At 47.2% G+C, this 13,665-nt stretch overlaps 1 pseudogene; it reads right to left on the reverse strand.

The window, feature by feature from the left end:
• LOC138797196 (zinc finger protein 585A-like) overlaps positions 1-10,098 on the reverse strand; it is a 38,025-nt pseudogene extending 27,927 nt beyond the window's left edge.
• Positions 10,099-13,665: the final 3,567 nt, after the last annotated feature.

A 13,665-nucleotide genomic window follows, 5' to 3' on the forward strand; every position in this document is an offset into this window, starting at 1 on the left:
TTTCACCTAGAGACTTATATGAGCGCTTATTTTTTGCGAAACCAATTGTACTTTGCAATGACAGGCATTATTTTTCCATAACATATGCTGCGAAACCGGAAAAAAATAATTTGCTCTGTCAAATTGAAAAAAAAAACGAATTTGTTTTGATTTCGGGGAGTTTTGCATTTACGCCGTCCGTCCTATGGTAAAACTGACTTGTTATGCATGTTCCTCAAGTCGTTACGATTACAGCGATATATAACATGTATAACTTATATTGTATCTGATGGCCTGTAAAAAATTCAAACCATTGTTAACAAATATACGTTCCTTACAACCGCTCCATTCCCAGGCTTATAGCGCTTTTATCCTTTGGTCTATGGCGCTGTGTCAGGTGTCAGTTTTTGCTCCATGATGCGTTCTTTCTATCGGTACCTTGATTGCGCATATACGACTTTTTGATCGTTTTTTATTACATTTTTTCTGGATTTGATGCGACCAAAAATGCGCAATTTTGCACTTTGGAATTTTTTTGCGCTGACGCCGTTTACCGTGCGAGATCAGGAATGTGATTAATTAATAGTTCGGGCGATTACGCACGCGGCGATACCAAACATGTTTATTTATTTATTTATTTATATTTATAAAATGGGAAAAGGGGGGTGATTTGGACTTTTATTAGGGGAGGGGATTTTTACTAATAATGACACTTTTTTACTGTAACTAGAAGCCTCCCTGGGGGACTTGTATATACACAGCACTGATCACCCTGGGGGACTTGTATATAGACAGCACTGATCCCCCTGGGGGACTTGTATATACACAGCAATGATCTCTCATAGAGATCAATGCTGTGTATATACACAGCAAAGATCGATTAGATCGGTCATAGATTACTATGGCCTGCTGCAGGCCATAGCAATCTGTTGCCGAGTCGGGATCAGCGTCATTCCGACGCTGAGGCCCGGCACGGGCAGAAGAACGGATCCCCCCCCTGCGATCGCATCGCGGGGGGGGAGATCCGTCCCACTAGACACCAGGGACGTGAGGTCTGAAGCCTCTAAGTGCAGCTGTCAGGTTTGACAGCTGCACTTAGAGGCTTAATTAGCCGGCGCGGCAACGGGACCCGCGCCGGCTAATAGAGGCACTGCCCGGCTGCACATGTCAGCCGGGATCAGCGCCGTTCAGAGCGGGGTCCTGGCGGGACCCCGCTCTGAACACCCCGAGCGGCACCATGACGTATCAGATACATCATGGGTCGCTAAGGGGTTAACCCTTTAAGGACGGAGCCCATTTTCGTTTTTACGTTTTCGGTTTTTCCTCCTTGTGTTTAAAAGGTCATAGCACTTGCATTTTTCCACCTAGAAACCCACATGACCCCTTATCCTTATTTTTTGCGTCACTAATTGTACTTTGCAATGACGGCTGAATTTTTGCAAAAAGTCACTGAGAAACCAGAAAAAAATTCAAAGTGTGGTGAAATTGAAAAAAAAAACGCATTTCTTTTATTTGGGGGAAATGTGTTTTTACGCCATTCGCCCTGGGGTAAAACTGACTTGTTATATATGTTCCTCAGGTGGTTACGATTAAAACGATATATAACATGTATAACTTATATTGTATCTGATGGCCTGTAAAAAATTCAAACCGTTGTTAACCAATATACGTTCCTTAAAATCGCTCCATTCCCGGCTTATAGCGCTTTTATCCTTTGGTCTATGGGGCTGTGTGAGGTGTCATTTTTTGCGCCATGATGTGATCTTTCTATCGGTACCTTGATTGCGCATATACGACTTTTTGATCGTTTTTTATTAAATTTTTTCTGGATTTGATGCGACCAAAAATGCACAATTTTGCACTTTGGGATTTTTTTGCGCTGACGCCGTTTACCGTACGAGATCAGGAATGTGATTAATTAATAGTTCAGGCGATTACGCACGCGGCGATACCAAACATGTTTATTTATTTGTTTATTTATTTACTTTTATTTATAACCTGGGAAAAGGGGGGTGATTCAGACTTATTAGGGGAGGGGGCTTTTTACTATTAACAACACTTTATTTTATTTTTTTACACATATACTAGAAGCCCCCCTGGGGTTAGGGTTATTCCTCCCTGGGGTTAGGGTTATTCCCCCCTAGGGTTAGGGTTATTCCCCCTGGGGTTAGGGTTATTCCCCCCCTGGGGTTAGGGTTATTCCCCCTGGGGTTAGGGTTATTCCCCCTGGGGTTAGGGTTATTTCCCCCTGGGGTTAGGGTTATTCCACCCCTGGGGTTAGGGTTATTCCACCCCTGGGGTTAGGGTTATTCCCCCCTGGGGGACTTCTAGTATATACACTGTGATCTCTCATTGAGATCTCTGCAGCATAGATATGCTGCAGAGATCCATGAGATCGGCACTCGTTTGCTTTCGGCTGCTGCAGCCGAAAACGAACGAGTGCCGAGACGAGGACGGCGCCATCTTGGACGCGTCCCCGGCCGGCATCATTAACGGAGATCGCTCCTCCGGGACAAGGTCCCGGAGGAGCGATCTCCCCCACTAGACCCCAGGGAAACGTTGCCTCCGGTAATCGGAAGAAGCTGTCAACTTTGACAGCTGCCTCCGATTAGCTAATTAGCGGGCACAGCGATCAGACCGTGCCCGCTAATAGCAGCGGTCCCGGGCTACTCGCGGCACCCAGGATCGCGGCACTTCAAAGCGGGGCCGCCGCGCGGCCCCGCTTTGAAGTGCAAGTGAGGACATATGACGTAGGGGTACGTCATATGTGGTTAAAGAGTCACTGTCGTGTTTTTTTTTTCCTTCAGAAATCAATAGTCCAGGCGATTTTAAGAAACTTTGTAATTGGGTTTATTAGGCAAATATGCCATTATCTGCATTTAAAAAGCCTTTTCCCAGGTCCCCTCCCCCTCCTCTCTCTCATCCACTGCTCATTATCAGGAAATCTCGACTAGTTTACATCAGACGTGCCCTGTCTAATCTATGGAGAGGGGAGGGGGGAAGAGGGAGATTAGTTGGCAGCAGAGAGCAGAGAACCAATGATTACACAGAGGGAGCTGTGTGAAAGCCAGTATTCAGAGGTCAGAGAGGTCAGTGCTGACTTCATAGGAGATAGCCCGGTGATGTAGCAGTAAATTAAATTGTTGTCCTGTTTTGGTGCCTCATCTCCCTCAACCCCTCCCCTCTTCATAGAGAACAATGAAGACAGGGGAAGAGCTTCAAACTGCTTTTTCATTATAAAAATGCCCAATAAACCCAATTACAAAGTTTCTTAAAATCGCCTGGACTATTGAAAAATTGAAAAACAAAAATCCACACAACAGTGACACTTTAACCCCTAGACGACCCTGGGTGCTGCTTGTAGCCAGGGACCGTGGCTATTAGCGGGCACGGTCCAATTGCTGTTCCCGCTAATTAGCTTTTTAAATGCAGCTGTCAAAGTTGACAGCAGCATTTGTAAAGCAGCTTTTCACTTGCCTGGTGGTCTAGTGGGGGGGGGAAATCGCCCTAACCCCAGGGGGGGAATAACCCTAACCCCATGGGGGAGAATAACTAACCCCAGGGGGAATAACCCTAACTCCAGAGGGGGGGGGGTATCCCAGGGTTAGGGTTATTCCCCCCTAGGGTTAGGGTTATAAACCTAGCCCCAGGGGGACTATTTGTTAAAGTGACTCTGTACCCACAATCTGAGCCCCCCCCCCCCCCTTCCAAACCACTTGTACCTTCGGATAGCTGCTTTTAATCCAAGATTTATCCTGGGGTCCGTTTGGCAGGGGATGCAGTTACTGTCATAAAAAACAACTTTTAATCCGGCAGCGCTGTGTCTAAGGGCTGGGGCTTACATTTGTATATGCATTAGGCTGGCACGACCTCTCCGTCCTTCCTCCCCACCCTCCTCATCATTAGGAATGCTCCAGGCAGATTGCTTCCTATTCCCCACCTGTGTGCATAATGAACATGGGCTGGATCGTTAATACACCTGTGCAAAGCTCAAACAGCAGTAAATGTTCCTGGAGCATTCCTAATGATGAGGAGGGTGGGGAGGAAGGACAGAGAGGGTGTGCCAGCCTAATGCATATACAAATGTAAGCCCCGGCCGTTAGACACAGCGCTGTAGGATTAAAAGTTGTTTTTATGACAATAACTGCATCCCCTGCTGAACGGACCCCAGGACAGATCTTGGATTAAAAGCCGCTATCCGAAGGTACAAGTGGTTTGGGGGGTCAGATTGTGGGTACAGAGTCGCTTTAACAATGGTTTGAATATTTTAAAAGCCAAAATAAGTTATACATGTTACATATTGTTGTAATCGAAACGACTTGAGGAACATATATAACAAGTCAGTTTTACCACAGGGCGAACGGCGTAAAAACAAGACCCCTCCAAATAAAAAAGAAATGTGTTTTTTTTTTCTTCAATTGCTCCACACATTGAATTTTTTTTCTGGTTTCGCAGTGTACTTTATGCAAAAATTCAGCCTGTCATTGCAAGGTACAATTTGTGGCGCAATAATAAGGGCTCATGTGGGTTTCTAGGTGGAAAAATTAAAGTGCTATGGTCTCTTAGGCACAAGGAGGAAACGCAAAAAAATTTAAATTGGCCCTGTCCTCTAAGGGTTAACTGGGTAAAGGCTTGTTCGGCCTCAGGTGACCAAAAGGTTGGATCCTCTCCCTTTTTAATCAGTTCAGTTAAGGGTTTAGCAACCAAGGAGAAATTACACATCAATTTCCTATAACAATTTGCGAACCCAAGAAATCTTTGGACCTCTTTCAAGGTAGTAGGCCCCGCCCACTCTAGCACAGCTGACACCTTCTTAGAATACATTTGTACTGAATGACGAGTAAGAATGTAGCCCAGGAACCCAACCTCTTTGAAACCAAATAGACACTTGGAGAATTTAGCCTGGATAACCCCTCACGTACATGTTTCTGGCACCCACCACCTGATTTAGAGATCTGGGATCAGGGGAGGTGGATGCCGGTCCTTTATGGTGATCTTATGGAGTTTCCTGTAATCAGGGACGCAGACCTCTTTTTTCTCTACAAAAAAGAAACCAGCACCCAATGGTGACCCAGAGGGGCGGATGTCACCCTTCCTTAGACTAACCTGTATATACTGGTGCATCAACTCTTGCTCTGGGGGGGACAAGTTAAAAATTCGTCTCTTAGGGAACTTGGCCCCAGACATGAGATCGATGGCGCAGTAATACGGACAGTGATAAGGCAAGGCGTCAGCAACGGCCTCATCAAATACATCAACGAAATCTGAAATAAATTCCAGGAGATTCAACACATCATTGACTGCACACAATAATGGACTAACTGGAGTCAAGTGTGAACTACTCCATATGAAAAGTTCCATTGTTCCATGGTTGGGGTGGAGACACCCCACTCCCATAGCCACCTCAGGGGTATGGAACTTGATTTTACCACCAAAGGGGCAGAATCAGCACCTGCAATGGAGAATGGGTAACAAAGGGGAACCAATTCCAGTCCTAGGGACACTGCCACCGAGGTGCGAATAAAATTAGGGCGGCACCAGAGTCCACCATGGCGGCACCAGAGTCCACCACGGCTTGACAAGAGAATTCAACATTACCAGAAAACAACTTTACAGGCAACAAAAACTTTTCAATAACATTTGGAGGTACCTGAGTGCCCAAGTGACCCTCCAGATCATCACTGGTGTTTCCCGGTTGCTAATAAGACCTGGATGGAAACTCCTTGACAAAATGCCCGGAAATCCCGCTGTAAAGACACATGGAATGGTCCAAGCATTGTTTCCTGCGAGCTGCAGCAGAAGTGGACCCTCACATGGTCAATCTGTCCTAATCATCACATAAGAGGGAACTCACATTCTGCACATCTGGGAACCTCAACTCTGAGGTGCCAGGAATCAGAACGGTTTCTATCGGTTGCAGGGTCTGTATATGTCTCCTGTCTCTATCGGTTGCAGGGTCTGTATGTCTACTGTCTCTATCGGTTGCAGGGTCTGCATGTCTCCTGTTTCTATCGGTTGCAGGGTCTGTATATGTCTCCTGTCTCTATCGGTTGCAGGGTCTGCATGTCTCCTGTCTCTATCGGTTGCAGGGTCTGTATATGTCTCCTGTCTCTATCGGTTGCAGGGTCTGTATATGTCTCCTGTCTCTATCGGTTGCAGGGTCTGTATATGTCTCCTGTTTCTATCGGTTGCAGGGTCTGCATGTCTCCTGTTTCTATCGGTTGCAGGGTCTGCATGTCTCCTGTTTCTATCGGTTGCAGGGTCTGCATGTCTCCTGTTTCTATCGGTTGCAGGGTCTGCATGTCTCCTGTTTCTATCGGTTGCAGGGTCTGCATGTCTCCTGTTTCTATCGGTTGCAGGGTCTGCATGTCTCCTGTTTCTATCGGTTGCAGGGTCTGCATGTCTCCTGTTTCTATCGGTTGCAGGGTCTGCATGTCTCCTGTCTCTATCGGTTGCAGGGTCTGCATGTCTCCTGTTTCTATCGGTTGCAGGGTCTGCATGTCTCCTGTTTCTATCGGTTGCAGGGTCTATATGTCTCCTGTCTCTATCGGTTGCAGGGTCTGTATATGTCTCCTGTTTCTATCGGTTGCAGGGTCTGCATGTCTCCTATTTCTATCGGTTGCAGGGTCTGCATGTCTCCTGTCTCTATCGGTTGCAGGGTCTGCATGTCTCCTGTATCTATCGGTTGCAGGGTCTGTATATGTCTCCTGTCTCTATCGGTTGCAGGGTCTGTATATGTCTCCTGTTTCTATCGGTTGCAGGGTCTGTATATGTCTCCTGTCTCTATCGGTTGCAGGGTCTGCATGTCTCCTGTTTCTATCGGTTGCAGGGTCTGCATGTCTCCTGTCTCTATCGGTTGCAGGGTCTGTATGTCTACTGTCTCTATCGGTTGCACGGTCTGTATGTCTACTGTCTCTATCGGTTGCAGGGTCTGTATATGTCTCCTGTTTCTATCGGTTGCAGGGTCTGCATGTCTCCTGTTTCTATCGGTTGCAGGGTCTGCATGTCTCCTGTTTCTATCGGTTGCAGGGTCTGCATGTCTCCTGTTTCTATCGGTTGCAGGGTCTGCATGTCTCCTGTTTCTATCGGTTGCAGGGTCTGCATGTCTCCTGTTTCTATCGGTTGCAGGGTCTGCATGTCTCCTGTTTCTATCGGTTGCAGGGTCTGCATGTCTCCTGTTTCTATCGGTTGCAGGGTCTTTATGTCTCAGAGCGCAGCGACCCCGCTCTGAACCGCCGCGGTCCCGGGTACCGCTTGTAGCCCGGGACCGCAGGTATTAGCGGGCAGGGTCCGATCGCCGTGCCCACTAACACAGTAATCAGATCCAGCTGTCAAACCTGACAGCTGCACCCGATTACCGGACGCAGCATTTCCCTGGTGTCTAGTGGCGGAGATCACTCCTCCGGGGACCGCTCCAAGATAGCGCCGTCCCCGACTCGGCACTCGTTTGTTTTTGGCTACAGCAGCCGAAAGCAAACGAGTGCCGATCTCATTGATCTTTGCTGTATAAGTATACCGCAAAGATCTCAATGAGAGATCAAAGTGTATATACTAGAAGTCCCCCAGGGGGGAACAACCCTAACCCCAGGGGGGGAAATAACCCTAACCCCAGGGGGGGGAATAACCCTAACCCCAGGGGGGCTTCTAGTATATGTGTAAAAAAAAAAAAAAAAAAAATAAAGTGTTGTTGTCAATAAAAAGCCCCCTCGCCTAATAAAAGTCTGAATCACCCCCCTTTTCCCAGATTATAAACAAAAGTAAATAAATAAATAAACATGTTTGCTATCGCCGCGTGCGTAATCGCCTGAACTATTAATCACATTCCTGATCTCACACAGTAAACTGCGTAAGTGTATAAAAAATTCCCAAAGTGCAAAATTGCGCATTTTTGGTCGCATCAAATCCAGAAAAAATGTAATAAAAAGCGATCAAAAAGTCGTATATGCGCAATCAAGGTACCGATAGAAAGAACACATCATGGCGCAAAAACTGACACCTGACACAGCGCCATAGACCAAAGGATAAAAGCGCTATAAGCCGGGGAATGGAGCGATTGTAAGGAACGTGTATTTGGTAACAATGGTTTGTATTATTTACATCAGATACAATATAAGTTATACATGTTATATATCGCTGTAATCGTAACCACCTGAGGAACATATATAACAAGTCAGTTTTTCCATAGGGCGAATGGCGTACAACAAATACCCCCCAAATAAAAGAAATGCGTTTTTTTTTTCAATTTCACCACACATATAATTGTTTTCTGGTTTCGCAGTGACTTTATGGTATAATTCAGCCGCCATCGCAAAGTACAATTAGTGGTGCAAAAAATAAGGATAAGGGCTCCTGTGGGTCTCTAGGTGGGAAAATGCAACTGCTATGGCGTTTTAAACACAAGGAGGAAAAAAACTAAAACGCAAAAACGAAAATGGGCCCCGTCCTTAAAGGGTTAAAGGGGTGCAGGAAAATTTTTCTTTTGCTTACAATGTGGCTTTCTGTTCATGCCAATATAGAGGAAAAAAGGTTTCCATGTACTTTTTCTAGTTTACATAGAGGTTATATTGTGTTTGTAGTGAATTGTTTAGGGGCTGTAATAGAGGTGTAATACTGTGACTTGGGCGTGTTATATGAACCTGCTCATTCTTCGGACAGACAGCGGAATCTGAAGAATGAAGTCTATGGGAGCAGCAGAGACGCGAGCAGCTGCGAGCTGCGGAATCCGAGGCAGGTGTTCTGTAGTGAGCACATACCCTTAGGGTTTCCCGTCTCCTCTTAATATGTAACAGACAGGGTGGTGGCAGCAAAGTCCCATTTTGGGTGTCTGGCAGCGGGCCCCGACACGGCAAAGTTTTGTGTGTGCTTTGTGTTGGTGCATCTGGTAGAAGCCGGTGGGTCACGTGTAGATATCTGGCCTGTGGGTTCCCATACAGCAGGGTGTGTGTCTGTGTCTCGTTTTGTGTTGGCCAGCGAGCCGGGAGTGTTAATGGTAACGTGCGGAAGACAAGGAACAGGAATAAGTTTTTCTTTTTAGGAGAGATTTTTACTCTCTTGCCAAGAAAGAATCTAGCATTAATAAAAAGCAGGTACTATTTCTATCCAGAGCGTAGCTAACCCAGGTAGGCCGCTCACTGAGGCTGGCAAGGCAGGTTTCCTCCATACTAACCGAAGGGATAGACGAGGCCCCAAACCCGGGATGACCCGCAGGGTAGAGAAGCCTTTCAGCTTTCATTCTAACCTCATCAGGGTCTTCAGAAGACAGTGGTCCCAGAAAAGGACGTTGGAGCTACACAGCCCTCCTCCTATGGACCTAGAGGCCAAGCCACTGAAACACACCATAAAATGGAGCGGGATCCATACTGTTGTCCATCCACAGAAGAAACTGTAAAGATTGCTGTCTGCTTTTACATGGAAGGAGACTGAGACCTAGATCTATGCAACTTTCTTCTGATGTTTTAGGGTTTCCTGCTTACCTTGGTGGCGGCAGACCAACCCCCCACCCCCACCCCACACACACCTATTCCCCCTATCGAGATTGACCTAGATACCAGAAAGACATTGCCAATAGGGGAGGGGCAATAAAACCTCCCAGGTGTCCTGTCCCATTGGGCATGAACACTGACTCCCATGGTGCCATCATAAAGGTAAGGATAATTAAAAAGAACATTATGTTTATATATTGTGGAGATGTAAGTGCAACCTACCTGCTGATTGTCTGCTGGGACATTTCCCTCTGGACAGTCCTGGGAATACAGAGGACGGGGACACCTCTCTGGTGGATTCCTGTCACTGCCTCCATCTGTAGGGAACACACAGGGAACCAATCCATTATACACTGCTCCATGTCATCAGGAGGAGGATGGGGGGAGGGGGAGGATGGGAGGAGGAGGAGGATGTAGTGGCCCCTCCCCCCTGCTCTCTAGCATCAGGAAGGTCTCCTCTTACCTTGTGCTGTGAGGCCGGGCGGCTGATCCTCCATCATGAGCGGCTGCTCCCCCCGGTACAGATCCTTGTGTCCTTCTACATACTCCCACTCCTCCATGGAGAAATAGACGGCCACATCCTGACACCTTATAGGAACCTGACACACACAATGATCACACAGTCATCCCCCCCAGCCTGCTGCCTCCTGGATTACTCTATCATCTCCCAGCATTCCCCAGTATCACCTCTCCAGTCAGCAGCTCAGTCATCCTGTGGGTGAGTTCTAGGATCTTCTGCTCATGTATCAGTGATGGAGGCTCCGTGATGGGGCCCCGGGCCCTGCTCCGCCCTCCTGACTCCTGGGGGAAGGCCACACCCTCCCCCCATGTCTTCTTCACTTCTTCCTGTGTATGGAGAGACACAATGAGGGGACTGAGCCCAGTATTTCTCCCTCGCTATGTTGCAGAAGGAAGAAGGGAAAGGAGGGACATGAGTGACCTTTATATATGTTACAGGAGGGAAGAAACTAAAGAAGGGGGGAGAGACACCAGGGACTGTGCCTCTGGTGCAACAAAAACGTGAAAAATTGGAGATCCTTGATTGACTATATAGACAATGTAACATCCCTCCTCCTGTAAGCTTACCTTACTGCTGGGGTCACACACTGATAGTAACACAATGTAACACCCCTCCTCCTGTAAGCTTACCTTACTGCTGGGGGGGTCACACTGATAGTAACACAATGTAACACCCCTCCTCCTGTAAGCTTACCTTACTGCTGGGGTCACACTGATAGTAACACAATGTAACACCCCTCCTCCTGTAAGCTTACCTTACTGCTGGGGTCACACTGATAGTAACACAATGTAACACCCCTCCTCCTGTAAGCTTACCTTACTGCTGGGGGGTCACACTGATAGTAACACAATGTAACACCCCTCCTCCTGTAAGCTTACCTTACTGCTGGGGTCACACTGATAGTAACACAATGTAACATCCCTCCTCCTGTAAGCTTACCTTACTGCTGGGGTCACACTGATAGTAACACAATGTAACATCCCTCCACCTGTAAGCTTACCTTACTGCTGGGGGGACACACTGATAGTAACACAATGTAACATCCCTCCTCCTGTAAGCTTACCTTACTGCTGGGGGGGGTCACACACTGATAGTAACACAATGTAACATCCCTCCTCCTGTAAGCTTACCTTACTGCTGGGGTCACACACTGATAGTAACACAATGTAACACCCCTCCTCCTGTAAGCTTACCTTACTGCTGGGGGGGTCACACTGATAGTAACACAATGTAACATCCCTCCTCCTGTAAGCTTACCTTACTGCTGGGGGGGTCACACACTGATAGTAACACAATGTAACATCCCTCCTCCTGTAAGCTTACCTTACTGATGGGGTCACACTGATAGTAACACAATGTAACATCCCTCCTCCTGTAAGCTTACCTTACTGATGGGGTCACACTGATAGTAACACAATGTAACACCCCTCCTCCTGTAAGCTTACCTTACTGCTGGGGTCACACACTGATAGTAACACAATGTAACATCCCTCCTCCTGTAAGCTTACCTTACTGCTGGGGTCACACTGATAGTAACACAATGTAACACCCCTCCTCCTGTAAGCTTACCTTACTGCTGGGGGGGTCACACTGATAGTAACACAATGTAACACCCCTCCTCCTGTAAGCTTACCTTACTGCTGGGGGGGTCACACACTGATAGTAACACAATGTAACATCCCTCCTCCTGTAAGCTTACCTTACTGCTGGGGTCACACACTGATAGTAACACAATGTAACATCCCTCCTCCTGTAAGCTTACCTTACTGCTGGGGTCACACACTGATAGTAACACAATGTAACATCCCTCCTCCTGTAAGCTTACCTTACTGCTGGGGGGGTCACACTGATAGTAACACAATGTAACATCCCTCCTCCTGTAAGCTTACCTTACTGCTGGGGTCACACTGATAGTAACACAATGTAACACCCCTCCTCCTGTAAGCTTACCTTACTGCTGGGGTCACACTGATAGTAACACAATGTAACATCCCTCCTCCTGTAAGCTTACCTTACTGCTGGGGGGTCACACACTGATAGTAACATAATGTAACATCCCTTCTCCTGTAAGCTTACCTTACTGCTGGGGGGGGTCACACACTGATAGTAACACAATGTAACATCCCTCCTCCTGTAAGCTTACCTTACTGCTGGGGGGGGTCACACACTGATAGTAACACAATGTAACATCCCTCCTCCTGTAAGCTTACCTTACTGCTGGGGTCACACACTGATAGTAACACAATGTAACATCCCTCCTCCTGTAAGCTTACCTTACTGTTGGGGTCACACACTGATAGTAACACAATGTAACATCCCTCCTCCTGTAAGCTTACCTTACTGCTGGGGTCACACACTGATAGTAACACAATGTAACATCCCTCCTCCTGTAAGCTTACCTTACTGCTGGGGTCACACTGATAGTAACACAATGTAACACCCCTCCTCCTGTAAGCTTACCTTACTGCTGGGGGGGTCACACTGATAGTAACACAATGTAACACCCCTCCTCCTGTAAGCTTACCTTACTGCTGGGGGGGTCACACACTGATAGTAACACAATGTAACATCCCTCCTCCTGTAAGCTTACCTTACTGCTGGGGTCACACACTGATAGTAACACAATGTAACATCCCTCCTCCTGTAAGCTTACCTTACTGCTGGGGTCACACTGATAGTAACACAATGTAACATCCCTCCTCCTGTAAGCTTACCTTACTGCTGGGGGGGTCACACTGATAGTAACACAATGTAACATCCCTCCTCCTGTAAGCTTACCTTACTGCTGGGGTCACACACTGATAGTAACACAATGTAACACCCCTCCTCCTGTAAGCTTACCTTACTGCTGGGGTCACACACTGATAGTAACACAATGTAACATCCCTCCTCCTGTAAGCTTACCTTACTGCTGGGGTCACACACTGATAGTAACACAATGTAACATCCCTCCTCCTGTAAGCTTACCTTACTGCTGGGGGGGTCACACTGATAGTAACACAATGTAACATCCCTCCTCCTGTAAGCTTACCTTACTGCTGGGGTCACACACTGATAGTAACACAATGTAACATCCCTCCTCCTGTAAGCTTACCTTACTGCTGGGGTCACACTGATAGTAACACAATGTAACACCCCTCCTCCTGTAAGCTTACCTTACTGCTGGGGTCACACTGATAGTAACACAATGTAACACCCCTCCTCCTGTAAGCTTACCTTACTGCTGGGGTCACACTGATAGTAACACAATGTAACACCCCTCCTCCTGTAAGCTTACCTTACTGCTGGGGGGGGTCACACACTGATAGTAACACAATGTAACACCCCTCCTCCTGTAAGCTTACCTTACTGCTGGGGTCACACACTGATAGTAACACAATGTAACACCCCTCCTCCTGTAAGCTTACCTTACTGCTGGGGGGTCACACTGATAGTAACACAATGTAACATCCCTCCTGTAAGCTTACCTTACTGCTGGGGGGTCACACTGATAGTAACACAATGTAACACCCCTCCTCCTGTAAGCTTACCTTACTGCTGGGGTCACACTGATAGTAACACAATGTAACACCCCTCCTCCTGTAAGCTTACCTTACTGCTGGGGTCACACACTGACAGTAACACAATGTAACATCCCTCCTCCTGTAAGCTTACCTTACTGCTGGGGGGTCACACTGATAGTAA

The sequence above is a fragment of the Dendropsophus ebraccatus genome, chromosome 7 (genome assembly GCF_027789765.1).
Source record: "Dendropsophus ebraccatus isolate aDenEbr1 chromosome 7, aDenEbr1.pat, whole genome shotgun sequence".
Lineage (NCBI taxonomy): Eukaryota > Metazoa > Chordata > Amphibia > Anura > Hylidae > Dendropsophus > Dendropsophus ebraccatus.